The 14,974-nt window shown below is 36.9% G+C and overlaps 1 protein-coding gene across 2 annotated transcripts in view; it reads right to left on the bottom strand.

Annotated features, from left to right (window-relative positions):
- The window catches only part of Axud1 (AXIN1 up-regulated 1), a 65,979-nt gene that overhangs the window by 13,093 nt on the left and 37,912 nt on the right, over window positions 1-14,974 (bottom strand). The window lies entirely within an intron of this gene.

Raw genomic sequence — 14,974 nt, 5'->3', positions numbered from 1 at the left:
TGAAGGATCTGTGCGGCCAACTTGGCGTTCTGAGATATACACCAGGTGGCCCGCAACAAGCGTGACGGATCTGTGCGGCCAACTTGGCGTTCTGAGATGTACACTTTCCCGCGACAAGCGTGGCGGATCTGTATAGCACACTTAGCGTTCTGAAATGTATACCAGTTGGCGGAAAGCGGGCTCCCCTCGTGAGAGACGGCCAACCTTAACACAGCAGATGAAACAAATATTTATAAAACTAAGCATAATAAAATTGGAATTTAGCTAAATTAAAATGCATTTTTATAAGAAACACATTCCCGAATGGATATTTCTTTTTCAAAACTAGAATAGATTTTTGCACAAATTCTAATTTGATGTTGAAATTGATGTTGATCTTGAATAAAAAGCTGCAAATGGCCCTACTGTTTTAATTCCATCGTGTGAAAGACAAAAAAACATTTTGGTAAACAAAATGTTTACCATAATGATAACTATTACAGAGATTAACCATACAGAAAAATATTCTTTTTAAGCTAAATATTTTGTTTCATTTCAAACATTCCATGGTGCCAATTCACAGAAATGTAGGGATCTTAGAATAGAAGGGGGGCAATTACCTGTTGTTTTTTTTTTAATATAAATACAACAGTTATTTTTTTAAATGAAAATACCAAAAAAGGCGTTATAAAAATTTAGTCGGGAGATAAAGAAAATTGGAAGGGAGGGGTATTGCCTTCCCCCAAATGACACCATTGCTGCCTACTTCTAAGAAATGATGAAAAAACAAGAATTTGTGGAATAGGCTATAAATAAAATGCTTACGCCCAATAGAGAGACGCAACTTATTTACCCATAAGAAAAAAGATAAATGTTTTCGACTTCCTTAGTTTGAAAATCAATATTGCTTAATTCTCTCTAAGATTGTATTAGCCACATCTTGCGCAATAGCGACCAAGGAAATAAAAGCCAAATGGGAACTAGAATATTGATTTGACGAAATGATTTCTCTACACTTCAAAATGAATACAGGAAAGAAACTGCATCATTCTAGCGGAGTAAGAGAATCTTATTGCCAAAGTTAAGGATAAAATAAATCAATCAAAGTCTAATTGCTGCAGTATCAGCGTCAACGGAGTAAATCAAACACAAGAGACAATAGACTACTGAAGAGGTCAACAACGAAAGATGAAACAACGGATATGAAAAACCAATAGACATTCAACTAGAAGATGCTGAGAATGAAAAAAATATAAGTTATGAGATTATTGCTTCAAGACACGTGTTTCTAAAATGATTCCAGTTTTAGTGCATTTTTGAATTATGTCATTATTAAGAAAAAAAACGATTTATTTTGAGACAAAGTTTTTTTTTCTGTTTAAGAATATTAAATGGTAAAAAGATAAAGGTCTTTTTCTTTTTAATGAAGTTATTCTCATGGAAGTAGAGTAGGAAGTTGAAATTAAAAACGCCAAAATTATTGCTTCATTGACGATGCAATATATATCTATAAAACTGGCTCAAATAAATGATTCATGATAATACTTTGTATTTTTTTAATTTTTAACAACATGCGCTCAATGCCCATTCACAATGGTTTCTTATTATTACCGAGATTTATCTGATATTACCGAGAATGCTTATTTGAACCAATCAGAATTTTCTGATTAGCGGAAAAAACCTGATTGGTTCAAATTAGTACTAGGCAACTCCATGAATTGGTAAAATCTCATTGCGAAAGGCCTTAAACTGAAAACATAAAACGATACATGATTTTTGGAAACGGGCTATCATTACCTTTCAGTTTTGGCAGTAGAAAAAATTATGGATTTTGGGACCTTTTTGGTTTATATTCGCTAAAACGTTATTAGATATTATTATTTTTTAGAAAAATATGAACTGAAAGTATCAGGGCCGTATCCAGGATTTTTTTCTGCGGGGGGCAGGGGTACAAAAACTTTAAAAACACATAAGCAAATTGTTTATATTTATTTTTGTAACGTTTTCACGAGTCGGACAAACGTTTCGAGGGGGCGGGGGTTCAAATCTTCTAACCCCCTCCCTTAGATATGGCCTTGGAAAGTATACAGGTCGTGTTAGGACTACAGACCAACTATAGAAAATCGTATCATAGCCTGAAATTCTCTGTACCCTACTATGGGTTATTAGTTCTTGATTTTGAATAATACAAGTGTAGTATCCCTTGTATTCAGATTTTTTTTTCGAGATCTTGGTCCATGAACGTGTCCCCTGAGTATCCAAAAATATTAATTGTATTAATGACCAAAAGACGCTTTGTAAACTCCTTTCAAAACGGCGAGTTAACATCAACTATAATGAAAACGAAAAACATCCATATAAAACATAAATACAAAATGATTTTGGTGTGAAAGCACGAAACTCATATAAACATGTAAATCCCCTACTTTGGAGAAAATCTGTTAATTTTTGAATCATCAACTCGGTGGAAGTGATGAAAGACTTGAGTCTTGGCTAATTAGATTAAAGCCAAGATAGATAATCTCCGTGACATGCAAAACCGGCATAACTTTTTTTAGAGTAACCCTTTTCTCTGGCAAAACCTGGATGCTATAAAAAACAACGAAAAAAGTATTCCAATTAAGTATTAAAAGTTAGTATTAAGTTGAATCTGAATGAAAATTACCGTTTGACAAAAAAGTGGTATTTACGTGACATTTATCACTAGACTGCTGCCTTAAAAATCTTCTTCTTAAATTTTGGTTAAAATGAGTCATGGTTCGCTCTTAACTACATTGCAGTTACTGGTGCAGACATGATATAGATCTTTACATCCAAGTACAACAATATGACATGATCAAATAATGGCAAGCGATTGCCCTCGCTTATACTTTTTGTGTAAAAAGAAAGTTTGCTCTTCCTTCTAAACCTAAATATTATTGTAACCCACTGGGGTACATTTTAGGTGTACTAGGGTACATTATAGGTACATTTTGGGGTACATTTTAGTGTACTAATATGAACATATTAGTACAGTAGGTACTAATATGTACAGTGTACTAATAGGTACAGTGTACTGGTTTAATGTACTAATAGGTACATTTTGGGGTACATTAGAGTGTACTGGGGTACACTCTGACTCTGCTTTTTCCCTCAAGGAAAGTCAGATACAAGATTACTTCATTCAGATACCAACAGAATGGTAACAAAAGGGGCATATGCATAAAATACCGGGATTATGAAAGGGTGGTTTTTGAAGTAGACATTTGCGAGCCTCAAGGAGACTGATTGACATACTGGGAGGCTCTCAATTGCTACGTTACTCGACAGGAGCCCAGAAACCCCCATACCAAAGCCATCACTCTGAAAGCGCAAAATTGCTATCAGGTATGGAAATTGGTTCACCCTTCATATGCCCATTCAATCAAGTCTCTTATGCGCACAGAAAACCAGAATATCAAAAAGATGAATTAAAGATATCAACTAGATCATCAAACAGGATATTAAATGTTAATGCCAATTGTCAAAGAGACAGAATATCAAACAGAAGAGAATATCAGAATAGCAGAACATACAAAAGTTTTTACTTCACCAGCCCTAAAAGTCTGGACCGTTAAACGATTCATCAAACAAAGTTCAATAACTTTAGATGGTAATTTTGAACTTAACGGAACTTACCTATTTAGAATCATAGGCAGCGCAACAGCGCTGCCTAAGTAAAGAAAGACGTTGGCACAATGTATAATTTATTATTATTATTGTTATTTTTCTAGACCAGGGCACTTTGTATCGAAGGAGTTGTCGTAGAAACTTCAAAAAGGGCTCATTCAATTGGAAATTGGAATGGCTAGTGCCCTTTTTAATAGTCGAAAGTGATTAAAAGGAAACTAACACCCCTTCCACGCCTACCATTTCCCCAAACACATCCAATCAAAATTTTGAGAAACCCATTTTGTTCAACGTAGTTGATTTCTAGATAGAAATTTTGTTTTTGAGGAGGACACTCCCCCCATAGCCATCAGGGTAAGGATTGAAAGTTATGCCCTGGGGGCATATATGGTTTTTAAAGAAAGATTTGTTTCAAAAAGGGCTCATTCGATTAAAAATCCAAAGGGCTAGTCTCCTTTTTACTAGTCGAAAGTGATTGAAGGGCAACTAACCCTCCTCTTACGCCCATTATTTCCCCAAACACATCCAATCAAAATTTTGAGATAGTCATTTTGTTCAACGTAGTTGAAAGTTCTGGAAATTATGTCTTTGAGGATGAACAATCCCCCCAGAGCCCTCAGGGCAAGGATTGTAAGTTATACGCTGGGGGCATACAAGGTTTTTATAGTAAGCGTTGTTGTAGAAACTTCAACCAAGGTTCATTCGATTGGAAATGGAAAAGGTTAGTGCCCTTTTTGATAGTCGAAAGCGATTGGAAGGCAACTAACACCTCTTCCACAACCACAATTTCCCCAAACACATCCAATCAAAATTTTGAGATAACCATTTTGTTGAACGCAGTTGAAAGTTATGGAAATTATATCTTTGACCAGGACACTCCCCCACAGTCTTCAGGGCAAGGGTTATAAGCTATGACATGGGGGCATATAAGGTTTTAATTGAGAGCTTTGTCGTAGAAACTTGAAAAAGGGCTCATTCAATTGGAAATTCAAGGGCTAGTGCCCTTTTTAATAGTCGAAGATAATTTCGCAGACGACACTGCCTTCCCAATACGATAAAATAAAAGTTCAAGATAGGGATAAAATCCTTTTTAATAGACACTGTATAGAAAATCACAAAAATACCAGATATTTTGGTCACATATAGTGACCGTCATCAGTAATAAAACTAAGCAAAAACAATTTAAAATAAAAGTTTATATACGAAATAAAATAAAACTATATATTGGTTAATTCTCTAATTCTTTTCAAAGCAAAGGCGGAAGCTAGCCTCTTCGACCTTTTTGGATTGGGTTCATTAGAGTTCAATGGTATAACATTTAGACAGAGGTCAACTACATTGGGTGAATTGAGATAGCCGTCATAGTTGCTGATGACGGTCTACTGATGACGGTCACTGTATAGGTCACCGAAATATCTGGTATTTTTGTGAATTAATTAAAAAAACTTTTTCCACAAAATAAGTTTTTTAAAATAACTCCATTAAATCAAAAATGAGCAAAAATAAAATCAAATAATCTACCAAGCGTGAAACTACCACAAATCAGCATCTATAAATAAATGAAACCCAAAACGAACAGAAATTACAATAAATAACCAAGTCAAACTCAAAACGAGCAGAAACTAACATAAATTGGGCGCAAACCCCCTATTCCTTCCCAAGGCCAGAACAAAATTTGCACTTTACTGAAAAAATATAAATGTTTTTACTTTTATAACTTTAATAAATCAAATAGTTTTAACATTTTGATTATTAAATATCAGTATATGTATATTAAACTGACAATGGACATTCATTTGTATTTTTTTTAGTAAAGTACAAATTTTGTTCTGGCCTTGGAAAGGCATAGGGGTTTTGCGCCCAAGTTATGGAATGAGCCCTTTTTCAAGTTTCTACGACAGAGATCTCTATAATAACCTTAAATAACCTACGGATATGGCTGCTAACCTTTACCGTGGAAAGTGTGGGGGGAGTTCCTAGGTCAAAGATCTAAGTTCATGCCTAATGGGTTGCGCTGATCCAATTAATTATCTAAAAATTCTTATAAGATGTTTTTAAAAGACTGATGGGCGTGAAAGGGGTGTTAGTGTACTTCAAATTGCTTTCGATAGTTTAAAAGAGCACCAGCCTTTTCAATTTCCAATCAAATGAGGTCTTTTTGAAGTTTCTACGACAGCGCGTTATATAAAAACCTTATATGCCCCCCGGGCATAATTTACAACCCTTGCCCTGAGGGCTGGTGGGGGGGGGGTTCATCCTCAAAGACCTAATTTCCAGAACTTAAAACTACGTTGAATAAAATGGATATTTCAAATTTTTGGTTAGATGTGTTTGGGGAAAAGGTGGGCGTGAGAGGCGGGTTAGTTGCCCTCTAATCACTTTCGACTATTTAAACTAGCCCTTTGAATTTCCAATCGAATGAGCCTTTTTCGAAGTTTCTACGACAACTCCTTCGATACGAAGTGCCCGGGTATGAAAAAAAAGGGCTCAAGCCACTCCAATTTCCAATTGAATAAGCGCTTTCGAAGTTTCTACGACAACTTTTTCGATACGAAGTGCCCTGCTCTAAAGGACAAAATGAATAAATAATACATTGTGCCAACGTCGTTCATATATGCCCCCAGGACATAACTTAAAACCCTTGCCCTGAGGACTGTGGGGGAGTGTCCTCCTCTTTACTTAGTCCTCGTTTCTTGTCTCGTTCTCGAGTGTCCCCGTTCATTACTTAGACAGGGCGATCGCTCTGCGTATGATTTATGCAACAAGTTTCTATATAAATCTTATATGCCCCCAGGGTATAACTTACAACCCTTGCACTGAGGGCTCTGAGGGGGTTATCATCATAAACGACCTAATTTCCAGAACATTCAACTACCTTAAACAAAATGGATACCTCAAAATTTTGATTAGATGTGTTTTGGAAAATGGTGGGCGTAAGAGGGGCGTTAGTCGCTATCCAATCACTTTCAACTATTAAAAAAGGCACTAGCCCTTTCAATTTCCAATTGAATGAGCTCTTTTGAAGTTTCTACGACAGCGCTTTCAATAAAACCTTTATATGCCCCAGGGCATAACTTACAACCCTTGCACTGAGGGCTCTGAGGGGGTTATCATCCTAAAAGACTTAATTTCCAGAACTTTCAACTACGTAGAACAAAATAGATATCTCAAAATTTTAATTCGATGTGTTTGGGAAAATGCTGGGCGTAAGAGGGGCGTTAGTCGTTATCCAATCACTTTCAACTATTGAAAAAGGTACTAGCCCTTTCAATTTCAAATTGAATGAGCCCTTTTGAAGTTTCTACGACGACGCTTTCAATTAAAACTTTATATGCCCCCTAGACACAACTTACAACCCTTGCCCTGAGGGCTTGGGGGGGGAGGGGTTGTCATCCTTAAAGACCGAATTTCGAAAACTTTCAACTACGTTGAATAAATGGCTATCTAAAAATTTTGATTGGATGTGTTTGGGGAAAAGGTGGGCATGAGAGGGGGGTTAGTTGCCCTCAAATAAATTTCGACTATTAAAAAGGGCACTAGCCATTCCAATTTCCTATCGAATGAGCCCTTTTCAAAGTTCCTACGACAACTCCTTCGATACGAAGTGCCCGGGTTTACTTAGGCAACGCTAGCGCGCTGCCTATGATTTCTATACACTGTCTATTAAAAAGGATTTTATCCCTATTTTGAACTTTTATTTTATCGTTAATAGTCGAAAGTTATTGGAGGGTAACTAACCCCCCTCTGACGCCCGCCAGTTTTCCAAACACATCCAATCAAAATTTTGAGATAGACATTTTGTTCAACGTAGTTGAAAGATCCGGAAATTATGTCTTTGAGGATTAAACTCCCCCTACAGCCCTCAGGGCAAGGGTTGTAAGTTATGCCCTGGGGGCATATAAAGTTTTTAATAGAAAGCGTTGTCGTAAAACTTCAAAAAGGACTCGCTCAATTGGAAATTGAAAGGGCTAGTGCCCTTTTTAATAGTTGAAAATAATTGGAGAGCAACTAACGTGGGTTTTAGTGCTATTCAAACAAAATATGAAGTAGAAACTAATTTCTCTATATATTACTATATAACCATTAAATAATAGAGAAATAATATAGAGAATTATTATAGATTATTAATAACCATTAAGAATAGCGGAAATAAGTATCCACTATTGAATCATTTTTGTAACGCGCTTTAAGTTTTCGGTTACTATTGGCTGGACTTTCTTTTTCACTAGGTTGCGTTTGATGCCGCAACCATGATAAACGACTCGTTTCAAAAGACTCTCACGCCCACCATTTCCCCAAAACACATGCAATCAAAATTTTTAGATATTCATTTTGTTCAACGTAGTTAAAAGTTCTGGAAATTAGGTCTTTAAGGATGATAGCCCCCTAAGAGCCCTCAGGGCAACGGTTGTAAGTTATGCCCTGGGGGCATATAAGGTTTTATAGAAAATGGTGTCGCAGAAACTTCAAAAAAGCTCATTTGATTGGAAACTGAAAGGGCTATTGCTCCTTTTAATAGTCGAAAGTGATTGGAGAGCAACTAACCCCCTTCTCACGCCCACCATTTCCCCAGAAACATCCAATTAAAATTTTGAGATAAGAATTTTCTTCAACGTAGTTGAAAGTTCTGGAGATTAAAATGTTGAGGATGAAAACCCCCCCAAATCCCTCAGAGCAAGGGTTGTAAGTTATGCCCTGGGGACATATAAGGTTTTTATACAAAGTGTTTTCGCAGAGACATCAAAAAGGGCTCATTCGATTGGAAATGGAAAGGGCTAGTGCCCTTTTAACAGTTGAAAGTGATTGGAGGGCAACTAACGCCCCTCTCATGCCCACCATTTCCCTGAAACACATCCAATCAAAATTTTAGATAGACATTTTTTTCAACGTAGTTGAAAGTTCTGGAAATTAGGTCTTTGCCAGCATTAAAGTTGAAACTTCAAAAAGGACTCATTGGATTGAGAATTGAGAGGGCTAGTGCCCTTATTAATAGTCACAAGCGATCGGAGGGCGAATGTCCCCGTCCATGCCCATCATTTCCCGAAACACTTCCGATCAGCATTTTGATATAGCCATTTTATTGAACGTAGTTGAAGGGTCCGGAAATTATTGGTTAGAGTATGACAACCCCCCAAAGCCCTCAGGGCTAAAGATTTAAGTTATGCCCTGGGGGCATATAATGTCTTATAGAAAGTGTTGTCGTAAAAACTTCAAAAAGGGCTCTTTCGATTGGAAATTGAGACGGCTATTGCCCTTTTTAATAGTCGAAAGCAATCGGAGGGAGAATACCCCCCCCCCCACGCCCATCATTTCCCCAAACATTTCCAATCAATACTTTGATATGGCCATTTTGTTCAACGTAGTTGAAAAGTCTGGAAATTATGTCTTTGAGGATGACAACCCTCCCCCTATAGCCCTTAGGACAAGCGTCGTAAGTTATGCCCTTGGGGCGTATAACGTTTTTATAGAAAGTTTCGTCGTAGAAGCTTCAAAAAGGGCTCATTCGACTGGAAATTGAGAGGACAAGTGCCTTTTTTATTAGTCGAAAGTGCCATGGGGACATATAGGGTTTTCATAGAAAGTGTGGTCATATAAACTTTGAAGGGGCTCATTGGATTGGTAATCATACGCTCTAGTGCTCTTTAGAGTCAAAGTGATCAGAGGGCAGCTACCCTCTCCCTACACACACGGCGTATTGTCCCGAAATGCGTCTAATAGAAATTTTTAGATAGCCGTTCTATTCAATATAGTATAAATATCATATAAAAAGGCTTTTGGGGTTGAAAAAAAACCCAGAGATTAGGGACAACGGTTGTGAGTTATGGCCTGGGGGTATTTAAGGTTTTTATGGAAGGGATGTCTGTTTAAGTTCAGTAGAAGCTCAGTTTTTCTACCTGAAAAACACTGTGTCAATATACAACGAACAGAAATTAATAAAAAAAAACTTTTTGCACAAAATAAGTTTTTCACAAAAAAGTAAAGAACTCCATTAAACCAAAAAGGAAAAAAAATAGAATAAAATAATCTACCAAGCACACAACTACCACAAATCAGCATTAGTAAATAAATGAAACCCCCAAAAACAGAAATTAAAATAAGTCAAACTCAAAACGAGCAGAAATTAATTTGAGTAGGGTTCTAAACCCTATGCTTTCTGAAAGCCAGAATATAATTTGTACTTTACTGAAAACAATTCTTTTAAATGTTTTCACTTTTATAACTTTAAGAAATCAAAAATCAATTAAGATTTTAAGGAATAAATATCAGCATCTGTATATTAGACTGACAATGCAAAATTTTTTTCAGTAAATTCATTTGAATTTTTTTTAGTAAAGTACAAACTATATACTGGCTTTTAGAAAGCGTAGGGTTTAGAACCCTACTCAGATTAATTTCTGATCGTTTTGAGTTTGACTTGTTTTAATTTCTGCTTGTTTTGGGTTTCATTTATTTAGTTGTGGATTAATACTGATTTGTGGTAGATTATTTGATTCTATTTTGTGTTCATTTTGGGTTTAATGGAGTTCTTTACTTTTTTTTGAAAAACTTATTTTGTGCAAAATGTTTTTTTTTATTAATCACCATGAAAAGCACATTTATCATAGGCAGCCTAACAGTGCTACATGACATAGCAGCTTCGTATCAAGATTCCATGGCACTTCGTATCAAAGGAGTTGTTGTAGAAACTTCAAAAAGGGCTCATTCGATTGGAAATTGGAGTAGCTTGTGCCTTTTTTAGTGGTGGAATGTGATTGGAAGGCAACTAACACCCCTTCCACGCCCAGCATTTCCCCAAACACATCCAATCAAAATTTTGAGATAGCCATTTTGTTTAACGTAGTTGATTTCTAGATATAAATTAAGTTTTTGAGAAGGACACTCCCCCACAGCCCTCATGGTAAAAGTTGTAAGTTATATGCCTGGGGAAATATAAGGTTTTTATAGAAAACTTTGTCGTAGAAACTTCAAAAAGGGCTCATTCGATTGAAAATTCAAAGGGCTAGTCTCCTTTTTAATAGTCGAAAGTGATTGGAGGGCATCTAACTCCCCTCTCAAGCCCACCTTTACCCAAAACACATTTAATCAAAATTATGAGATAGCCATTTTTTCAACGTGGTTGAAAGTTCTAAAAATTAGGTCTTTGACGATGACAACCCCCGCCCCATACCACTCAGGGCATGGGTTATAAGTTATGCTCTGGGGGCATATAAGGTTTTCACAGAAAGTGTTGTCGAAAAACTTCAAAAAGAGCTTATTCGATTGGAAATTGAAATGGCTAGTGCCCTTTTTAACACTGGAAAGTGATTGGAGGGCAACTAACCCCCCTCTCACGCCCACCATTTATCCAAGCACATCCTATCAAAATTTTGAAATAGCCATTTGGTTCAACGTAGTTGAAAGTTCTGGAAATTAGGTCTTTGAGGATAATAACTCCATCAGAGCCCTGAGGGCAAGGGTTATAAGTTATGCCCTGGGGGCATATAAGGTTTTTATTGAAAGCTTTGTCGTAGAAACTTGAAAAGGACGCATTCGATTGGAAATTCAAAGGGCTAGTGCCCTTTTTAATTGTCGAAAGTGATCAGAGGGCAACTAACCCCTCTCTCACGCCCACCTATTCCCCAAACACATCCAACCAAAATTTTGAGATAACCATTTTGTTCAACGTAGTTGAAAGTTCTGAAAATTAGGTCATTAAGGATGACATCCCCCCACCCACAGCCCTCGGGGCAAGGGCTGTAATTTATGCCATGGGGGCACATAAGGTTTTTATAGAAAAGTTTGTCGTAAAAACTTCAAAAAGGGCTCATTCAATTGGAAATTCAAAAACATCCAATCAAAATTTTGATATAGCCATTTTGTTCAAAGTAGTTGAAAGTTCAGGATACTAGGTCTTTGAGGATGACAACCCCCCCCCCAGTCCTCTGGGCAAGGGTTGTAAGTTATACCCTGGGGGCAAATAAGGTTTTTATAGTAAGCGTTGTTGTAGAAAATTCAAAAAGGGCTCATTCGATTGGAAGTGGAAAAGGCTAGTGCCCTTTTTAATAGTCGAAAGTGATTGGAAGGCAACTAACACCCCTTCCACACCCACTATTTCCCTAAGCACATCCAATCAAAATTTTGAGATAGCCATTTTGTTCAGCGTAGTTGAAAGTTTCGGAAATTAGGTCTTTAAGGATGACATCCACAGGGCAAGGGTTGTAAGTTATGCCCTGGGGCATATAAGCTTTTTTATAGAAAGCTTTGTTATAAAAACTTAAAAAAAGGCTCATTAGATTGGAAATTGAAATGGCCAGTGCTCTTTTTAATAGTCTAAAGTGATTGGAGGGCAACTAACCCCCCTCTCAAGTCCACCATTTATCCAAACACATCCGGTCAAAATTTTGAGATAACCATTTTGTTCAACGTAGTTGAAAGTTTCGGAAATTAGGTCTTTTAGGATGACAACTCCCCCCCCCCACCCAGCCCTCATGGCAAAGGTTGTAAGTTATGTCCTGGGGGCATATAAGGTTTTTATAGAAAATGTTGTCGTAGAAACTTCGAAAAGGGCTCAATCGATTGGAAATTGGAAGGGCTTGTACCCTTTTTAATAACCGGAAGTGACTGGAAGGCAATTAACATCAGTTCCACACCCACCATTTCCCTAAACACATCCAGTCAAAATTTTGAGATAGCCATTTTGTTTAACGTAGTTGAAAGATCTAGAAATTACGTCCCCGAGGAGGACGCCCCCCCTATAGCCCTCAGGGTAAGGGTTGAAAGTTATGCCCTGGGGGCATATAAGGTTATTATAGAAATCGTTGTCATAAAAACTTCAAAAAGGGCTCATTTGATTGGAAAATGAAAGGGCTACTGCCTTTTTTAATAGTTAAAAGTGATTGTAGGGCAACTAACCCCCCTCTCACGCCCACCATTTCCCCAAATACATGCAATCAAAATCTTGTGATATCTATTTTGTTCAACTAAGTTGAAAGTTTTGGAAATTAGGTCTTTGAGGATGATAACCTCCTCAAGGTCGTCAGGGCAAGGGTTGTAAGTTATGTCCTGGCAGTATACACGGTTTTTTTAAGGAAGCGTTGTCGTAGAAGCTTCAGAAAGGGCTAATGCGATTGGAAATTGAAAGGGCTAGTGCCCTTTTTAATAGTCGGAAGTGATTATAGGGCAACTAACCCCCCTCTCACGCCCACCATTTCCCCAAACACATCCAATTAAAATTTTTAGATAGGCATTTTTTTCAAAGTAGTTGAAAATTCTGGAAATTATGTGTTTGAGGATGACCCCCCACCCCCTCACAGCCCTCAGGGCAAGGGTTGTACGTTATGCCTTGGGGGTATATAAGGTTTTTTAATGAAAATATTGGAGTAAAAACTTCAAAATGGGCTCATTCGCTTGGAAATTGAAAAGGCTGGTGTCCTTTTGAATAGTCGAAAGTCATTGGACGGCAACTGACCCCCCTCTCACGCCCACCATTTCGCCGAACACATTCAATCAACATTTTGAGATAGCCATTTTGTTCAACGTGGTTGAAAGGTCCAGAAATTATATCTTTGAAGATGACAAACCCCCTACAACCCCCAGGGCAAAGGTTGTAAGTTATGCCCTGGGGGCATATAAGGTTTTTTATAGAAAGCATTGTCATAGAAACTTAAAAAAGGGCTCATTCATTGGGAACTCAGACGGCTAGCGAGATTACTAATAATCAAAAGCGATCGGAGGGCGAACGCCCCCCTCCTCCCCAAGCCCATCATTTCCCCAACCACTTCTGATCAATATTTTGATATAACCATTTTGTTGAAAGTAGTTGAAGGGTCTGGAGACTATGTCTTTGAGTATGAACCCCCCCCCCAGTCGTCAGGGCTAAGGTTGTAAGTTATGCCCTGGGGGCATATAAGGTTTTCATAGAAACCGTTGTCGTAAAAGCTTCAAAAAGGGCTCGTTTGATTGGGAATTGAGAGGGCTAGTGCCTATTTTATTAGTCGAAAGCGATCCGAGGGCGAATGTTCCCCCACACTCATCATTTCCCCAAACACTTCCAATCAAAATTTTGAGATAACAATTTTGTTCTATGCATTTGAAAGGTCTGGAAATTATGTCTTTGAGGATAACAAACTTCCCAACCCTCAGGGAAAGGGTTGTAAATTATTCCCCAGGGGCATATAAGGTTTTTATAAAAATTGTGGTCATATAAACTTCGGAGGGGGCTCATTGAATTGGTAATCAGACCCTCTAGTGCTCTTTTTAAGAGTCAAAGTGATCGAAGGGCAGCTCCCCCCCCTTCCGCGCACACAGACGTCAATATCTCATGAAATGTATAGCATTAGAAGATTCTAAACAGCCATTCTATTCGTTATAGTACAGGTATAGCATGAAAGTTTTTTAGGGTTTAAAAAAACCCCCGAGATTAGGGGCAAGGGATATATGTTATGCCCAGAGGGATATTTGAGGTTTTTATGGAAGGGATGGTTGTTTAAATTTAGAAGAGGCTCAGCCTTTTTCCCTGAAAAATACTATGTCAATATGAAACGAACAGAAATTAATCAAAAAAAATTTTTGCACAAAATAGGCTTTTTAAAAAAAGTAAAGAACTCCATTAAACCAAAAATGAACAAAAGTAGAATCAAATAATCTACCAAGCATACAACTACCACAAATCAGTATCAATGAATAAATGACATCCAAAGCAAATTGAAAGTAAAAAGTCAAAGTTAAAATGAACATAAATCCATCTGAGTAGGTTTCTAAATCCCAAGCTTTCTAGAAGCTAGAATATAATTTGTTCTTTACTGAAAAAAGTTCTTTTAAATATTTTCATTTTTATAACTTCTAGACATCAAAAATTAATTCAGGTTTTAAGGAATAAATATCAGCATATGTGTATTAAACTGACAATGCACATTTTTTTTTCAGTAAAGTACAAATTATATTCTGGCTTTTATATATTGAAATATTATATATTGAAAGCTTTTGAAATATTGAAGCATCTTTGACAGGTTGTCTCTGAGTGATTAAATCTAAGCAATGTCATAAACACTAATTCATTTTTTTTATTCTGATATGTTCTACGTTTCATTTTGAAATGTCGATTCTCACTTAATATATTTAAAATGTCGATTCACATAAAATTGATTCTCATTTTTTTTTAACGTAAATGACACATTCTACATACCTGCTATCACGAATTTACTTATATTCTTTATACGCAATGTAGTTATCTTCATACATACTCAATAATTTCAATTTCTTAATCAAACATACACTTTTTTCTCCGGTTATAATTATCCAAAATCTTAGGGTATTTGTCTATTATATAAAACACACTCGAGTAGTGAAGTTTGGTTAATGCCATTGA

The sequence above is a fragment of the Artemia sp. Qi Xiang Cuo genome, chromosome 5 (genome assembly GCF_049724085.1).
Source record: "Artemia sp. Qi Xiang Cuo chromosome 5, ASM4972408v1, whole genome shotgun sequence".
Lineage (NCBI taxonomy): Eukaryota > Metazoa > Arthropoda > Branchiopoda > Anostraca > Artemiidae > Artemia > Artemia sp. Qi Xiang Cuo.
Note: the sequence above shows the minus strand (reverse complement) of the source record. Positions and strands in the feature narration are given on the sequence as shown.